Consider the following 16,310-nt stretch of genomic DNA (forward strand, 5'->3'; position numbering starts at 1 on the left):
CACAATATTAGTATGAATTAGAAACTGTTTTTACTTTTATATAGAGAAGAAGCTGAGGGATGCGCAGGGGGAAAACAAACCTTACAAACTATTAAATTCATGTCAGGCCATCTGACTTCACCTTGTTTTCTTGGAGATGCATTAGCTTATAGGTCTTGAGTCTGGCAGACGTAGGTTCAAGTATGAGCTTTGCCAAATACGAACTATATGACTACAGTAAGCCCACCTTGCCTCAGCTTCCTCATTGATAAAAAGGGATAAATAACAATAACTATTTCTAGTAATATTGCAAATATTACATAAAATAGGGGGGGAATTATTTTGGCTTCTGGCAGTGGGACTTACCATTCAGATGCAAGAGTAATTCTGCGTTATTATTTTTCAATCAGAAAGAATCAAGCAGGGATCCCTGGGTGGCGCAGCGGTTTGGCGCCTGCCTTTGGCCCAGGGCGCGATCCTGGAGACCCGGGATCGAATCCCACGTCGGGCTCCCAGTGCATGGAGCCTGCTTCTCCCTCTGCCTGTGTCTCTGCCTCTCTCTCTCTCTCTCTGTGACTATCATAAATAAATAAAAATTAAAAAAAAAAAGAAAGAATCAAGCAAATTTAATGTTCCCTTAAGTTTAGACATTGAGCATAACTTGCTGATTGATTGCTTCAGTAAATGGGAATTTTAATAGAGGTGCTTAATTAATTTAGCTAATTAAACAACCCTAGATATCATTGGAAATAAAAGAGAGCAGGAGTCCAGATTTTATATTTTTAATTCCATTTTAGAGCACTTCAACAGCCTTCTGTTTCCTTTGTTCTGCTTCCCATAGAGTGCTCTCCACCCAGTCCCATCCTTTTCCTTTCAGGGTTGAATGCTAGCAAGGAGAGGACATTTCACCTCCCTTCTCCTCCCCACTCCCCCCCTCATTCGTACAGCTGAAGCCTTCCAGGTAACAATACTGAAAGCCTAACCCCTGCTGAAACATTCTTATCATAGCTTTGTCGGGAGATTTTTGTGAAAGATCTAGGTGGCACCCGCCTCCTGCCTTTCCAACAATATTTAATTATGTGTTGCATTACGTTGTGCTGTGAGGTTGCGTAGCACTCACTTCCCACATGACAGAGTCAACAAAACCACCTGGGTGTGTGACATTCTGATGCTATCAAAATTGCTAAATGGAAGAGATGCAGGATAAGGGTTCAGCAGGAGTTCCTGGGTTCCCTAGATAAGCAAGTCTGCAGACAGAGTGACCACTAGGCCAGCCTCCTATGTTGTAGCCCCTTGTTTACCGTTCAGCTGGGGAACGCTGAGGACTCTTGGCTTTCCAGATCACAGGCTCATTCCTCCCCAGTTTGTTGTTCCTGCTGAGAGACTGAACAGCTCCTACCAGGCCTGGTTCTCTGGTGCTCTCTTTTAGACAAGTTGGGAAAATCATGCAAATACTAATATAAGCCTAGGTTGAAAGTTTCTAAATAAAGAGGATAAAAAATAAACTCTTCCCTTTAAATTTATTTTTCCTGTAATTCTTTCCCAAACCTTGAAAATAGCATTTTTTTTTTTTTGCCCTTGGAACCTATTTTATGGTGATATATTTTTAGTGTCAAATGTGTAGCTAAAGCCATTATGAGTTGTACCTGCATTTACCACCAGACTGAAATCACTTGTAAAACTGCAGAATAGATTCAACCTTCCAAAGCCTTTTTTGTTTCCTGTTACTTTATGAAACCGTTTTTTTTTTTCTTTTTAAATTGTGCTCAGCTCCAAAATGTAAATTTCCTAAAAGAACTCTTATTTATAAAAGTTTTCTCTGAGGGTTCATGTGTAACAAGGGAATATTGCTCCTATAGAACCAACATACAACTCATCAAACCAAGAAGGTGCTGATATAGAAGAATCTCTAAAAACAAAAGTAATTCTTAAAAATCATGACTGGCAAGGGAATATTATTTCCCTATCCTAGGAATAGCTGCCTAGCCCCACCTCCCAGATCCTAAATGCATTTTCAGAGCCTCTTAGATGCCCCTTAATGACACCTTTTATCCAAGTCTGTCGTGTTTGTTAATCTGCAAGAGTTGCAGGTTTTAGAAACGTGTTAGGTTTGGGGAATATTATATTAAGCATTTTATTATGTTAATTTATATAGACCATTACAACCATATTGTGGAGTACATGTCACTATTATTATTGTTGTTGTCGCTGCTGTTATTATAATGGTTATAGGATGGGGTTTAACATGTCATCCAGGGTAACACCTCTAATGGAAATGATTTTCTGGGACAATTCTTATTCCTACTACATATTGTGTCACAAAGGAGACTGAGAATATGCTATTTTAGATTTTTTTTTAAAGAAATGTTTAAGGGATCAGCTAATACTAGTATGGGATATATACAAAACTTTCTTAACTCAGTTTATTGTTTTTTAAATACAAGAAAGGATATGAACTAATGAAAATAGCCTCGGTTTTAGGGAAATACCTGCTTCTGCCACTTAATAAATGTTCCAAATTTGGAAAATCACTTCTCTGAGCCCGTCTCCTCACTTGCAAAATGAGTTTGATAATATCTACCTACAATTGTTTTTATAAGTACTAAAATATTGAAGAAGCAGAGTGTATGATAGAGTCTCAATAACGGATATCATGAATGGGTTTTTAGAGGAGCTTTTTCTACGAGTACTCAAGGTGAAATGAGTATTTCTTAATCATTGAGCAACCTGAAAGCATCACAAATTTAAGAAAGAAATTGCGATATCGAAGCACACAGCACACACGCACCATGGAGTGGACAAGGAGGTGGGCAAGTATTGGCCGAGTGAGGGGGCAATGGGTATGCAGGATAGTCGGATGAAGACTAAAATATCTAGTGGGTCCCCCTAAGTTAGAAAGGTTATAGGAAGCACACCCTCACTTCATACTCCTTCCCTTGTCAACATCTGTTGGTTTCACTCTTGGAAAGAATTAGCTCAGCAAACATTTATTAAGTGACTCGGGTAAGCCAAGTGCAGTGATAAAAGAGGCTGGAAGCTTGCAGTCTGAAGATGTCAGGAGTCATCTCTGTATGTATTTTGATCTTTGAAAATTAGAACCACAAGTATGTCAGTGAGATCGTCTGGCTCACCATTTTTTAAACTTAGTTTGGATTGTCTGTGAAGCTGACTCTGAGACAAGAATCCAAATCTAAATGGTCAATTTGGGAGGTAGAGTAAAAGCAGCAGGAGATGGAGAAGTAAGACAGAGCATGGATGGTGGGTAATGAAGAGTGATAGAGTTTAGTCATTACAGACTTTTAGATGACGTTATAAAACTTTTGTAAGCTATTGGCTGGGGCTGATTCCAATGATTTTAATTCCATATTTCTATCTTGCAACATAAGCAAGACCAGTGTTCCCCGGCACAAAGCTCCCCCCTCTTCCCCTCAGCAAAGAAATAGAGGTAATGGGAGTTAAATACTAGATTGACTTGCAGGGATGGAGACGATATGGTCAATTTTATGGTCTGTAAAAGTGTGGATATTAATTTATAAAAAGTATTTAATGCTTAAAAAATCTTTGGGGAAAAAGCTAGTTTAAACTCCAGGGCTTTTCTTTCTCTGTCATTTATGAATGCTTAGCTTCAGCTTAGGAACATAGGAAAGACACTGGAACTGGTTCTTATCCGTTGGCGAGTGTTGATTGTTAGATATTCAGGAGTTTTGTGAATCTGTTGTTAAGCCATCAGTAGCTTGAAATTGGACATTGTGGGAATACTTATACCACATAAATTGGCAAATGCTACAAATCAGCCTTCACTACACCCAGAGCTTGGTTATTAGCACATCACCAAAATAGTGCAGATTTTCTCAAACTAAATATTTAGACCTTCAACTCTTAAATTACTGGAACATTGTATGGAATCAGTCTATGTGGGATTTACTGATCAAATCCAATTGCTTCTTTTTACAAATGAGGAAATATTAAGTCCATATCAATAGCAATTTATTCATTAAAAACAAAATTTCCATTATAAGTGAAAAGAGATAAGGCAATGTGGACTCAAAATAAGTGGTTTCCAGTTATTTATAATTCTGTTGATAATGTTCTCATACTATTTCTTATCAATTTACCTAATAGATTTTATTCTATTAGCTTTGTTTTCCAAAATAAGATTTGGAATATAAAAGACATCCCAGGCAAATATGAAAAATGCCTTAGTTCTCTTCTCAAAAAGAGTCTCTCTGATAAGGTAAGCTTTTTATACAGCCTTCTGTGAAACCACATATGAGTTCCTTAAAGGTAGAAGTTGGCTTAATAACAAAACAACAAGAAAAAAACAAAAGACCCATTTAATTAATATTTCTATTAAACATATTGGAATGTAAACAGACTGATTTAGTATTTCTCAGAGTACAGATCACAAAGGAGAGAGGTATTCTGGATACTTTGCATCAGATCATTCTCTGGTTATAACCCATTATGATATTAATGTGATTGACATTGACAGGAGAAGATGTGGTCCAATGTCTATGCTGTTTACCTTGAAAAATACAAATGAGGTCAAAAGAGAAATAAAAGAACTATCCTCAACTGGAATCCAAGCCACTCCCATATAATTGTGAAATGTGATTTTGCAGGAGGCTCACACTTTGCATTATCGAATAGGTGGATTAGTTGTGAAATAGAAGTAATGATAATAGCAATAGAAATTAAAGAAATAATGGATATTTGAAGTCTTCTAGAGTTTATAAAGCACTTTCATTTATATGATCACCTCCAATTGTAAATTAGTAAGTTAACCATGGAAACAGATGGCAACAATATAGGTACTATTGTCATATCAGTAAGCCCAACTAATTCAAGTAATTTTGGGGGTTTATACAGTATAAATTCTAATAATATTTAGTTTATGTCTCTGTGAAGGTCACTAACATGTTATCTTGTATTTATTTAAGCTTCTGACTAGATTTGCAGCATACTTGGTTCTGAAGGTCGGCAAATTCCAATACTCACATAACCTTTCCTGGAGATATTATCTGATAAAATAAGGCTTAGAAAATTTAATTCTTTTTCTGCCAATCTGTAGAATGGAAGAAACAGGTTTCAAACCCAACTTCTGACTCTGAATCCTGATGTCGCATTCTCCAGGATAGATAAGATTTAAGATGCAATGCTAAAAATCTAATACCTTGGTTTAATTAAAGTTCTTATATGAATTACTCTTATAGTGCATATTGCAGGAATAAACCTGTCTGGTTCATGTACTAATGTAAAATTTAATTATGTTTACTATGTAAATTATCCTCCACCATCAGCACCAATCAACATGAAGTTGAATATCTATAATCCTTAACCTCTGATGTACCTAACAGTCAAATATAACAAGTCCTTGCTATCAATTGTAAAACAAAACAAACAAACAAACAAACAAACAAACAAAAAATTTCAGTTTAAATTCTGTGTGTGTATTTCAGTATAGGGTAATCAATTATATACAGTGATAACAGCTATAAAGTAGTCAACTGTTCAAAAGACTTTAACACATAAGAGCATATACTTGCTTAGTTAACATTCAATGTCATGTTTTGTATGTAAGGAAGTCCATACAAGTAACTTCCCACGTGAAAAAATAGGCTGAGAAAGATTTGCACAAAAAGGAATATATTTTAAAAGATTTTATTTATTTATTCATGAGAGACACAGAGAGAGAAAGAAGCACAGACACAGGCAGAGGGAGAAGCAGGCTCAATGCAGGGAGCCCGACGTGGGACTCGATCCCAGGTCTCCAGGATCACGCCCTGGGCTGAAGGTGGCGCTAAATCGCTGAGCCACCTAGGCTGCCCAATGTTGTCAATTACTGAATGTACAATTCCAAAGGTGTTTCAAATTATTTTTGCCAAAATGCAAAATACAAGTAAATAAGTGAATGAATAAATAAAATGCATAAAATAAACAAAATGCACAAATGCTTGGATAATTTCATTGACCTCAAGTCATTCAAATATAGAGTTGGAAAAGGAAAAGTCTTACCTTGCAGAATTGCTGAGGATGCAAACTAGTCATGTGCTAACATGTCACACGTGATCATGAATTACTTTCTTTTTTTTAACTCTTCACTCTCTCAGGACCCCTTTCCTACTCCCACTTCACCATCTCTCCTGAATCTGCCACCTTCAAATTGCAGAAGAATAACACAGTCAATTCTTAAGGGAGATAAAGAATGAATAATGGAGGAGAAACATGTGAAAATTGTCTTTTTAAAAAATGATGACTTAAATATTTTTTTTTTCTATTTTTCTCTGTGAAAAGGGACCAAATGCAAATTTTGTCCTTTGCTCATGTGTGTCTGCGTACACACACATGTGTGTGTTTGCCACTATGAAGTAGTTGGATTTGCTCAACGGACAGCTATAGAAAAATAAATGATAAAATACAAAGATATGAATGAGGATTTGATTCACTATTTTACAATGTTCAGTAGGTTATACTGAATTTTTCTTTTTTTTATTTTTACAGTAGGGAAAAATAGCCGTTAAAGGATTTTCTTCTCAGGATGCGGCAAAAGCCCAGTTGAGACTAGAAAAACGGTTTCCCCCACTTCAAGGGCTGTGTGCCAGCACCGAAGCTCCATATAATTGCAGAGGAGCAGTCGAGTTTACGTGGAGTTGTACTCTTCGGTAGTCGAAAGCCCTTTTTGTGTGTGAGTTTGCTCTTTTTGTGGAGTTACTGGCATCCAGTTAGTTTGTAGATTTCAGAATTTGGAACTTTGTTTACAAATCTCGGGAAGTCAAGGGAGAAATGTAATCAACGTGCAAACACACACATACACACCCAACCCAGATCAGTTTTATGTGTATATATACCCTGATTGTTGTGCCTTTTTCCCCGTGCTGTATCTAGCATATTCGTTGAGCCAAATACAATTGCCATTTTGGGTGCTTTAAAATGAATTAAAAAATAGCGATTTTATATGATTCAACCCAGTGGATGAAATAGACACAACTACTTTGAAGGATCCACAGCAAGATCCGAGCCCTTCATTCTGGATAGCCCTGCATTCAGGACCTAGAACCTGATTAATAAATTTCTAAAGTTCTAGGCCATCTTATTTAATTGTAAAACTAGCATTTCTTCATTTAGTTCAATTATCTTTATAATTTCCTGGGCAGCCCGGGTGGCTCAGCGGTTGAGCGCCTGCCTTCAGCCCAGGGCCTGATCCTGGAGTCCCGGGATCGAGTCCACATCGGGCTCCCTGCATGGAGCCTGCTTCTCCCTCTGCCTGTGTCTCTGCCTCTCTCTCTGTCTCTGTCTCTCATGAATAAATAAGTAAAATCTTTAAAAAAACAAACAAACAAAGACCATTTCCTGCTTACCATGCGCCATAACTGGGGAACACTATTAATGGATTAGCCAATCTACCTGCTTTCATAAAACTTACATTCTACTGTTGAGAGAAAAATGAAGATGCTGAAGTATGTGCATATCATAAAAGGTGATGCAGGCATAAATAAGGCAGGAACATGGATTTCATGTGATGGAGTGGGATTGCAATTGTAGATGACGGTTTAGGAAGGCCTCAAGAAAAAAATGAAGTCCTGAAGGCAGTGAAGGGCAAGCAATGGGAATGTCTGTAAAGAAGCCAGAGCCCTTATGCTCTGAAGGTCCACGGAGGATGCAAGGGCTACTGCAGCTTCTGCTTGGTGTCACTCCTCTGCCCCTCAACGTGTTCCGATAGAGTTCCTACAGCTCTCGCTGAGTCTCCTCTTTCAACTTCTCTGTGTCCTAAATCGAGAACTCCCTGTCAATCAGTACCGCCTCCTAAAAGTCACACTCAATGTTGAAGTTAGAGGCAGTGAGGGACAGACATGAGTCTCAGTCTGTCCGTATGTGTTCCAGTTTGATTTCGTAGATTTTGGTTTGCTCCTGGGGACTCTGCCTTTTGCTTCTGGTTTTCTGACTGATTGTCAGCCCCAGTGTCTTGTGATTTTAGGCTCGCCCTCAGCTGCAGAAGTAGTAGCCTTCCATAGATTGCTTTGCCAGCTTCCATAGTTGTGAAAGATTTAATGCCTAAAGCAACTCCATATTCTACATCACTTGACTGACTTTGCTTCCTTGATTGGATGTTAATTAAGACACTAATTAACCTTTAAAGCCTAATAGGCCCCTCAAATGTAGCATATACTCAATTGACTTCCTAATTCCTTCTAGACAGACTTATCCTCACAGTCTCATCCTACAGTTAATGGCAACTTATCCTTTCTGTTGTTCAGCCGAGAATCATGGAGCCATCTTTTTTGATGTTTCTCTTTTACATACACCACATAGTCTCTCTGGACATTCTGTTAGTTTTACCCTTAAAATATATCTAGTATGCAGCCTTTTCTTTTTTCTTCCTTTCTATGGCACTCCACTGGTGGCCTAAGCCACCATCATGTCCTGCTTGGATTAGGTAAGTTCCTCCATAGGAAGGGAGTTAGATGAAAGAGAAAGAGCCTTGAATTTTTTTGAGGTCAAGCAATGGAGAGATATCAGTGGAAGCAAACTGAAAAGGAAGAGTTGGAAAGACAGGAAGAAATTCACTGAGGATGGGAACCTAAAAAAAAAAAAAAAAAATCACATGAAACAAACAAAAACGTGATTCAAGGGAAATAAAGGTGTCATTTGTCATTTGTCATTTCTCCCCAGGACCGATGAATTAACTTTATTGGGAAAGTGGGCTGTAGTGTTTCATCAAGGTTGCTTACCAGGACATAATAAAGAATATATGCCAGGCCTGTACTAAAGTTAGGCAATGATAGAGTTTTATGAAATATATTTCTCACGTGGTTTTATTAGGATGGATTACAAGGTATTTGATGTAAAAATCAAATTTTATACACTAAGCATTTTTGCCCGTATCTCTATGAATATTTTATTGATATCAAACGTCACCTTGAGGGTGTTATTTATTGAGACCACAGATCCATGGAAAAGCTCACAAAGAATTAAGGGGGTGGGGGGAGTGCTTGTCTTAAAAAAGCCATCTTCAATTCCCCTTCTTCTCCTGAGCTTCGTTTACTAGCAAATAAAGACTCCAACAACTGAAGCCACATGAACTATCAATAACCATTTGGCAGTTGCTCTTACATAATGAGCTGATTCCAGGGACTGAGCTTCTATTTCTGGCTCTCCAGATGAGTCACCTCACCTCTCTTCACCCTTAAAGATAGGGATAAATTGTTCCTTAGATTGTTCCTTGGCACACCTCATGGAGATATGTGAGGATTGGTGAGATCGCATCTGCAGAGCTGTTTGAATGTCACATACACAAAAAGTGAAATTGGATTCTTGCAGATTTCCATGGATGAGGGATGAAGGGAGATTTTTCTTTTTGGGGGGGTGGTAAGGGACTGTAGATAGGAACTAAATGTTATGGTTTTGCCCAACCAAAGCATTAAGGAAAATGGCATGTATTCTCAAAGAAATTTCTAGTGAATGAGTGACGCTTTTGCTAGCACATGCATGTCCTAAAGATGCACGTGAAGTCCTCAACTGTCGAAGACCTGATGCCTTGGCTTCTTGGAAAATGACTCTCATTCTTTTGTCATGGTTTATGGTATATGTGCCACCCAAGGAAGATGGCCATTTGAAGCCTTTCCTTTTCTCCTCTCCACATTCACTCCCTCGCTCCAAATCTTATCCTCTCTTTCTCCTCAGCTAATTACCTGTTACCACACTGAGACTAGTTTATTTCAGATTGCCATTATTCTCTCATGTTGACTATTGGAGTCATCTTCCAAACTAGAGTCTTACATCTCTCTATTCCGTCCTCAATATGCATGGCATACATCATCCTCCTTGCTTGGTGTCTGTTCCTTCCATTCAGTCCTGTGCCCACCATTCCCCAAATAGAGGCTTTACTCTAGACATACTGAGGTACTCGATACTATTTTGCATGTCTGGCTTTTGAATATTTATTACTTGAAACACCTCTCCTCCTTTCTCTGGCGGGGACTATAGTAGAGAGGAGAAAAGGCTTTGTGTGGTATGCAAATCCAACTTCCCTGCTACATGACCTCGGCCAAAATTCTGAACTACTCTTGTGCCTCAGTTTGTCACCTGCAAAGTTGAGATAATAATAGTGTCTACCTCATGGATTGTTGTGATGACTAAGTGAGATAATTAATCTTAGTAAAGCACATAATGCAATGCCTAACATGTGACAAGCAATGGGTAATTTTAGTTACTATTGTAATATTTTGGCCAATTCCAATGTTTACATTATGTAAGTCAAAATTTGCTTATTCCTTTTTTGTGTAAAATTCCCTACTACATTCATCCCCCCTAGCTTCAGGAAAACAGATTATTCCCTCTTTTTCCTTTAATAAAACTAATGATTGAAACTGTTTATGTACCTGCCTTATTCCCTGGACTGCACAAACATTTATTTCTTCAACCTTGTTTATTGGTATAGATCCCGACACATAAGAAGCACTTCATAAATATATATTGAAAGGTTGAGTGACAAGTAAGATCAAATGGTTTCTATCATAAAAAGCCCAGAGACATAAGGAAAGAGTCTCCATTTTTCCTGGAGTGTATGTGGTCCTCAAAGGCTTCATGGAAGAACTAGACTTCTTTCTGATACATATGAATATTCTCCTTTCCTGTGTTCTGAAATGAATTTTCTACAGGGAACAGATCTTTTCCTTTGAGTTTCCTTTGAGTTTACCTCTAGAGAAAGTCCTCCTATACTTTTAACTGATTTCTTCATTGACCAACAGAGCTCAAATGGTTTGTCAACACAAAGTCCCAGGTGGCTTGTCATATTGCATCTTAGCGTGCTCAAGAGGATTGATTCTAGTATGTTAGAAATTTCTCAATATTAAATGATCAATATGAGAGCAAGTTGATTATTATTTGTAAACTGCATTTCCTGAACCAATATTGGTTCCTTAGCTTGGGCATGGGAGATAGAATTATTGTTACTTAAAAATGTAGTTTTACGGGCACCCGGAGTGGCTCAGAGGTTTAGCCCCGGCTTCAGCCCAGGGCGTGATCCTGGAGACCCGGGATCGTGTCCCACATCGGGCTCCCTGCATGGAGCCTGCTTCTCCCTCTGCCTGTGTCTCTGCTTCTCTCTCTCTCTCTCTGTCTCTCTCTCTCTGTCATGAATAAATGAATAAAATCTTTTAAAATTAAATTTTAATTTCCACTTTTAAATTTAAAGTGGTAATATATTCAGTTCTCCATAATTAAGCCCCCCTCACGCAAAGTTCCTTATAAATGGCATATCAGTGAATCCATAATTTCATGTCTATAATTTAATAACATGCTAAATTGTTGCAGATATAAGTAAAAGAACTACAAATCAACCATCTATCTATTTTAATTATTACAGTCAGTATTGTTTTTACTGTTAGAAGAGATATTTTGTATACTGACTTTGATGCATGCTTAAATCACTTGAAAAAAAAAATCTCAGATGATAAGGAAAAAGTATTAATCAGAAGTTTAGCTTTAGGCATTTTGAAGAATAGTGAATTAGATTTCCTAATACATTCATGCTTGCCTTTAGTAAAAAGTTTTAAAAATCCATCAGTAATAAGTTTTGTTTGATTCAATAATGTAACTCTCCAAGTCACTGGGGACATAGAAAGAAGAGTTGACAGTAGACTGCCTCTAGAAGATTCTTTCTTCTTTTTCATCAGCCTTTAGCAGCTTAAAGCAGCAACATTTCTCTTAAAGTAAGGACAAATGAGATTATTTTCATCCTTCAGACTTCTCAACCTCTACTTAGTTCAATGAAACATCCTCCTGAATGGCTAATATGTTTCTTTATCCTATCATGCACTTTCAAGTGTGTGATGCTCTATATATTATTAATACAGCTTGTCAAAATGTCCTTTATGAAAACAGGGTAGTGGTTCTCAGTTTCCATCCCAGAGGAGTAACAATTAGAGCCACAGGATAAGGTCCAGATGTACTTAAATTTTTGATGTCTAAATTCAATATAATGGATTATGCGCCACATGGGAATGCTAAAGTCTCTACCCAGGAGTGAGGATGGCTTGTATTGGTGCATTTCTCTTATCTCCTCTTTTCTCTTTTATAAACAAATTGATGGCTTTTATGAGCTCAACACTTCCATTTACAAATATGGTGGTTAGACCATGTTAGCTCTAAAATCTTATTTTTTTCAGCTTTAACATTTCATATTTCTCTAATAGTAATATCAGTTAAGGTTAATAAGATTAATATCAGATTAGTTAATATCTAATCTAAAAGTTTAGATTCTGTGAATGGTAGGATTAAGTGGAAAGGAGTGTTTTCAGGCTCTTTAGAGCATGATTAAGAATATGTAAAATACTCTAGTCATGCTAACCCAGGACAAAGACTCAAATAAAATTTAGTGACACTAAAGTATTTCTATTTTTTACACTGAAAAAACTGTCTTGATCTCATTTTACACCATAAGTTATAGATATATTTATACATACATGCATATGCTAAAATATTTCCATAAAATATATGGCAATATGAAAAACATCTTGCCCCAAACAAAGATTGATATTTTGCAATTGATGCTATGAAATCAAATATCTGAGAGTTTGTACCATCGTTTGGCTATTTGGTACGCCCTGTATTAATTGCTCCAAAAACCTTAGTTATCTCCCTTCATCCTCATGATCATCACTCAATTGAGGTACTATTGCTATCTCCCCTTTGCAAGCAATGGGTGATGCACAGGATATATAGATGTTAGTTACTATAGTAAAGTGTATGTTTAAAACATTTTTAAGTGTTTGATAGCAATAGCATTAATATTCCAATTAAAACTAAGAAAGAAAGAATCAGTTGATTTTTAACATCCTATTACATGCTTTAGACATAAGCCCTGAATTTAGGGATCCCTGGGTGGCGCAGCGGTTTGGCGCCTGCCTTTGGCCCAGGATGCGATCCTGGAGACCTGGGATCGAATCCCACGTCGGGCTCCCGGTGCATGGAGCCTGCTTCTCCCTCTGCCTGTGTCTCTGCCTCTCTCTCTCTCTCTCTGACTATCATAAATAAATAAAAATAAAAAAAAAGCCCTGAATTTAGAGGTTGAATTTAGAAATACAAATTTTTGAAAAATCACTTGAGAACAATATAGCACAATGGTTATGTCCTATAAGTCAGACATCTGGATTCACATTCCATCATTCATAAACCTGGTAAGTAAAAACACTCCCCTGATTATCATTTTTATCATCTATAAAACAAGAATAAAATTATTCTAATTTTATGTATTTTGTTGTGAGCAATAAATGAATGTTGTTAATAATGACAAACTTTATCTAGAGAGAATTACGCTTTCTCTCAAGTGAAATGAGTCAGAGGAAGATAAATGTTATATGTATTTCACACATATGTGGAATTTAAGAAATAGATGAGCAAAGGGGAAAGAAAAAGAGAGGCAAACTAAGAAACAGATCCTTAACTCCAGAGAATAAACAGGTGATACTAGAAGAGACATGAGCGGGGTGGGGGATGGGCCAAATAGGTGATGGGGAGTAAGGAGTGCACTTGTTTTGATGAGCACTGGGCATTGAATGGGAGTGCTGTATTGTACACCTGAAACTATTTTTATTTTTATTTATTTATTTTTTTAAAGTGAAACTATTTTAAAATTGTATGTTAAGTAACTGGAATTTAAATAAAAACTTTATAAAATCTACAGATGCCCCAAAGTTCAGTAATTAAGAAGAGAGAGGATCTTTAAATATTTGGATTTCAGATTCCAACTCTGCCACTTGTACCTAACTAGGGATGTCATATAAAGGCAATAATATAACTAATTTACAAATGAGGATCAGTCTTCTGTTAAACAACCCAGTGAAAATTATGCAATTTATAAATGCAGATTTGGAATCTGAAATCCAAATTTCAAAAGATCATTCTGTCTTCAAAGCCCAGGTACTTTCCAGTGAAACTGCAAAGATCAGGAATACAGAGTTTTGAAGAACAAAGTCAGTTCCCCCAAATCACTGAGGATATTGTGAGAATTTACTCTGCTATAAAGGCCATGAAGTGAGAGAGATTGGTACCCTCTCAGGGCACCAGGAGCACAGGATGCAGATCTGTCTTCAGTGAAGATAAGAAGTGGCAGTTTTGTCCAACTGTGGAGTGAAATACAGTTAAAAAAAAATCACTGTTCAGGAAATGGGATTAGCAAGTGCATCACAATTCCTTGTACTTCTTATTTTTCCTCTTCCAAGTGGTGGCCTGTCATACACTGTAATATTTTCATGTATCATGGACACATCTTCCAACAAATTTTTGCAAATGTGAAGATAATAAGATTTACTAGTGTGTGTGTGTGTTTTTTCCCCCCTATTGGCAGATTACATATGCTTACTGAATTAGCACTTTAGAAAAATGGCAGGCATGGGCCACATTATGCTCAAATGAAGAGCCTTAATCATTTAAGACACTAAGCTAAAAAATTCCCCAAGCTCTTTGAGTGGCAGAAACTTGTTTTTTTTGTTTTTTTGTTTTTTTTTTTTTTTTTAAACAGCTTTAGTTCCATTCCTCTAAATATATTGAAAAATAGAATTAGCTGTCAGTGGGAAAATTTTCAAAAAATCTCTACAGACGGATGCCAAGATGGATGATGTGTCTTACAGGTGGATGATGATCAGCTTCTTTGCATCAGGAAGACAGACAACAAAAGTGATTGCATCTTTAGGGAAATTCAGACAAAACACTTTTCTTTGCCTTTACGAGAATGATTAATTTATTAGCCAAGCTGAAAATATTGGACGCATTTTGTTTTTATACCATAGCTAAAAAAAATGTTTTGTTTTGTTAGCAATTGGCATATTCCTTAAAAGTTAACCTATCAAATACACTTCTGTCTTTAATAAGTAGTAAGTCTAAAGGTGGGAGGTGGAGCCTAAGTGCAACTACAGCTATTGTAGGATTTTACTCTAAATTATTCATGTTAAAAATATATTTTTACCTTTAATGGAGAGATAAAACTTGGGCCTTTAAATATTCAGTTTCTTCAAAACGGAGCCCAAAGTTTGCAGAAATTATATAGAAAATATAGGGAAAGTTTTACTTTGTCATTTATTTTGTTCACTCAAAAAATATTTATTGTGACCTGACCACATGTCATAGTCTGTGTTAGGCAATAAACATCACATCTACCTATCCTTATGGTTTCAACTTAAACATCACTTTCACAGAGAAGCCGTCCTTGACCCCTGTATGTGGCTTGACTTCTGTAATATATTTTCAGATGTCCGTTAATACTCAAGTATATAAGTTATCATTATTGCTCATGTAATGTTCATCTTCCCCAATTGTCTGTAAGTTTATAGAGGTATATTATTTTAACGATTTTGCTTTTTTTATTTTTTATTTTTTTTATTTTAACGATTTTAACTCCAGTGCTCACAGTAAGAGCTTCGTATTTTTGAAATACATTGAAAATGCATACATACACACTGTGCAAATGGGAAATAATATTAGTCTTAACACCATTTTATTAAAGAAAGTATGGTGGACATAAATGGCAGGTAAAATCTGGGTATCTGGGAATGTCAAAAAGACTTCATGGGCGAAGTGACTCTGTTGTGGTAATATTTGTTTATTTCTGGGTAGAAAAGATGAGGTGGATATGACAGGACATGAAAGGAAGTCAACTAACATAGTATATTTGGGTAACTACAAACTGGGGCAGAGAAAGTGAAGTGCAGAGTGCCCGGAAATGACCAGACAAGTGATAGGGTCCAGCTTTTATAAAGCTGGACCACCTAAGGGATTTCCAGGTGGGGTATGTGTGTGTGTGTGTGTGTGTGTCTGTGTGTGTGTGTATCACATATTCTTTTGGCTTTAATAACAGGTATCCTAGAAGTGGGAAGTGGACCATAAATATATAGATATGTTTTTGATAGGAAGACCTTGAGGAGGTAAGTGGGAAAATTCTAGGATTCAATTTTTGTCTCAGGAAAAAAACACTCCTATAGAGAATTATAGCAGAATAACTACTTCCGTCTTCAAATTTCCAAACATATATACCTGGATTATACGGAGGGTTTAGTCACTTATGTATCTCTGTTGGCATATATGCCCAGAAACTCCTGTGGGAATATCTATTTATAATAATGCCTGAAGTTTAAAATGTTTCTGTTTTAGAGTTTTTATGGAAGTTTTTGTTTGTATTTTTTCTAGAATGCTTTGTCAATTCACCATTTTGAATTACTTTTTACATTTTACATCTTAGAGACCTTAAAACATTTATGGTATATAGTGTGATTCTGTTAATCAAATTCAAATTACCCACCTGGAAGCTATATTTTCCCTTCTCACATTAATCAGAG

At 36.7% G+C, this 16,310-nt stretch overlaps 1 protein-coding gene and 1 long non-coding RNA gene across 2 annotated transcripts in view; both read left to right on the top strand.

The window, feature by feature from the left end:
• Positions 1-16,310, top strand: part of LUZP2 (leucine zipper protein 2) — a 551,161-nt gene that overhangs the window by 339,209 nt on the left and 195,642 nt on the right. The window lies entirely within an intron of this gene.
• LOC111091583 overlaps positions 1-16,310 on the top strand; it is a 48,382-nt gene that overhangs the window by 21,526 nt on the left and 10,546 nt on the right. The window contains exon 2 of the long non-coding RNA XR_005375848.1: positions 15,833-15,899. This is a non-coding gene — a long non-coding RNA (uncharacterized LOC111091583). The remainder of the gene's footprint in view (positions 1-15,832; positions 15,900-16,310) is intronic.

Source organism: Canis lupus, chromosome 21 (assembly GCF_011100685.1).
Source record: "Canis lupus familiaris isolate Mischka breed German Shepherd chromosome 21, alternate assembly UU_Cfam_GSD_1.0, whole genome shotgun sequence".
Classification (NCBI taxonomy): Eukaryota; Metazoa; Chordata; class Mammalia; order Carnivora; family Canidae; genus Canis; species Canis lupus.